General features: G+C 40.1%; 1 long non-coding RNA gene across 1 annotated transcript; it reads right to left on the minus strand.

The window, feature by feature from the left end:
- Positions 1-505: 505 nt before the first annotated feature.
- LOC142108352 (uncharacterized) lies at positions 506-2,474 on the minus strand. The gene is made up of 2 exons (XR_012680142.1): positions 1,754-2,474; positions 506-702 (listed from the first exon to the last, which is right to left on the minus strand). It is a non-coding gene; the product is annotated as an uncharacterized LOC142108352 (long non-coding RNA).
- Positions 2,475-3,191: the final 717 nt, after the last annotated feature.

Consider the following 3,191-nt stretch of genomic DNA (forward strand, 5'->3'; position numbering starts at 1 on the left):
AAAAGTGGGTTTAGCCTAAATTTTGGCTTTAGAAATATCCATGATTTATGTGTGAATAGTTTGATACGCAGATTTAAACCTACTGTATATGCACATTTTTTTTAATGGTGAATGCCCAAATACTACTTCAACAAGGATGCACCTTAAAAAACACAGCACTTTACATTTCATTGCATGTAATGGACCTGATGCTGAGCTGTACGCATCTTGGACATAATTAAAAATAAGTCGCACGTAAAATTATTTATATCCATATGCGGAGCCTGCATATTTCTATTGTACTGCCACATCTCCTTCATGTTGGTTTATTTGGAACATGATTACTACTACCATTGGCTATTGACAATGTTATATGACTGTCCAATTTGCAGCCAACAAACAACTTTTCAGATATATTTACAATATACTGTTTCTGCAACACTCACATTCATCACACTGTTTACTAACAATGCATTGACTGCATTGCAAAAAAAACATACAATTTATGGTTAATGAAACAAAAAGATAAAAATAACATTTTTATTCATAAATCATTGAAATCATTTAAAAAACAAACAAAAAAAAACGTATTTCCTCACATTTTTAATAATTCAACATACTGCAGGAGATGGCCCAGGCATGGCTGTATGACAGACATCCAGTGCACAATTGCCTCAGTCATCTCTATTTCAGTTTCACTGGAGATGGGCTTGTGTGCAGCATCTGTGGATGAAAAAAAGGGAAAATAGAAGTACAGCAGTAATAATTTCTTTTCAATACTTACACCGGTCATAACTAGAGAATATATTCATCGTTTTGATAATTAAGCTTTTCACATGCCTTTTGTTTGAGTATTTTTTTTTAACAAATAAATAATATAGCCTTAAGGATTAACCATTCTTAATTTATAGGCGTTTGCTCATGAGCAACAATTATACATAGCTGCTTTATAGAGCAGGATGCATCGAGTCTGTACCTGCGGCCAGAAGATGTGGAAACATCCATGGCTTACACTACTTGGACATGCTTGGTCTACATGCCTCTTACAGAATGACATTGTATTGCAAAAAACATGTTTCTGGAAGTAAATCCAACTTTTGGATAGTTTTTTTTCAAGTTTCATTAATTCCACCCATCACCTATTGTCACGGTTACAAACAGGAGTAGAGCTAGGAGTCACGAATATGGTGAAAACACTCTGTTTATTTGCAGAAAAGTATAAATAGCAGGTAATCGAGAGCAGTAGTAAATACCAGGTGCAAGCTTATGCAGGAAATAATACGAATGTTCAGAAACCAGCAGGTAAACAGCTAATGCAGGGAAGCAGGAGGTATGAACAGGTTCCAAGCAGGCATGAACCAGAGGAGCAAGGCAGGAGGAAGAATCCACAGGTTGCAACAAGGATATGACATCACAGGATGGGACAACAATAACCAGCAATATATGCTGGGAGTGACAGGTTTAAGAAGGGACACACCCAGGTGCAAGGAATAATTACAGGGCAGGTTAACCCCTGATACAAACAAGTAGGGCACAATAGCAGCACCTCTGGTGAATGAAGGTACTGCTGCAACACACAAAATGAACAAATAATAAAGTCCAAAAGTCCAGGAGGCAGGAGTTGCCAGGCAAAGCAGTAAGCTGTAAGCAGATCGTTATACCTATATACTCGCTTGAGGTATACATAAGCACTTATTTTGTTTAACTAACTTTGAGTGCTCTAAGGTCTACAGTGTCAGTGTTCAGCTAGGATAAGATGATACAGTTACTTAACCTCATCTGTGCTCAGCCTCCTCAACATTGATCTCTGTTGCCTCCTCATCCACCTCCAGGACCTCTTTTTGCTCCTTCCCTTGGGCCTCCTAACTTTCGCCATGCTCAGAGACTGATAGTGTTGTCGGAGACAACATAGTCATCGCTGGTTGGTATAAAATGCCAGTTAAGGAGCAATGTGCTATTGGACAGAAAAAGGAGAACCAGAAATTATTAGGTGTCAATAGCTGTACACTAACCGTAATCGCATAGGCCTAAGTAAACATAATTTTAATGGAAATGTCCTAAGCAGAAACAATTTGCTAGCAGGATACGCATTCACTAGTCACACAAGCCCACCCTCACTGTACTAGGCTTACGTTACACTGCCACTCCTTTCCCTGTTCTGCCTCTCTGTGCATAAGGATAAGTACTTATTGTGCATATGGACGTATGTGTACGCCTTTTCAGTGGCCGATCACAGAGTTATTTTATGCCACACAATCAGACATCCCAGTCTGCATCAGCCCCATATTTGTGCCTAATTTTCAGGGAGAGTCCTAGGTTTAACAAATTTGTCCCTGAAATGTTTTTAACCCTGGAAATTCCATTTTTCAATGTTGACAAAATGTACTGTACAATTCCTCTTAATCTTTATATTGGATGACATCAATTCACTATCTGTTCTTACTTCTGTGACCTTTATGTGGTAATATTTATTGAAACGGGATATTTAAAATGCAAAAAAAGAGGATTTATGTACTTACGTTAAATCCGTTTCTCTGATTCCGTCTGGGGGACACTGCTTACCATGGGTTGTGGAGGGGAGCTTGGGAGTTGGCACCTAACTAGTTAAACTTTAGTACTGCTGGCAGACCCCTCCCCTCTACAATCCCCCTGCCTCTTTCTGTCCAGTTACTTTTAAAAAGCCCCAGGATAAAAAAGGGCAGTCAAATAAGAGCACACAGAAGAAAAACAGAAGAGAGGGATCGCAGTGTCCCCCAGACAGAATCAGAGAAACTGATTTAAAGTAAGTACATAAATCCTCTTTTCTCTTTCATCCGGTCTGGGGGACACTGCTTACCATAGGGACGTTCTAAAGCAGCCCCCTAAGGGTGAGACTACTCTGAAAATCCTGCTCGTAAAGCACTACGAGCGAAATCTGCATCAGCTGATGCAAAGACATTAAACTGATAAAATTTTGTAAAGGTGTGGACAGAGGACCAGGTGGCTGCCCTGCAAAGCTGGTCTGCAGAAGCTCCATTCCTTGCTGCCCACGAAGCCCCTACCGATCTGGTGGAATGGGCTGTAAGTCTCTCCGGCACAGGACGGTTAGCTTTTATATATGCTTGTCTGATGGTAGATGTAATCCATCTTGCGATGGATTGTTTTGAGGCTGGCCAACCACTCTTATTAGCGTCATAAAGGACAAACAGAGAGTCAGTACGTCTAATCTGGGA

Source organism: Mixophyes fleayi, chromosome 1, assembly GCF_038048845.1.
Source record: "Mixophyes fleayi isolate aMixFle1 chromosome 1, aMixFle1.hap1, whole genome shotgun sequence".
Classification (NCBI taxonomy): domain Eukaryota; kingdom Metazoa; phylum Chordata; class Amphibia; order Anura; family Limnodynastidae; genus Mixophyes; species Mixophyes fleayi.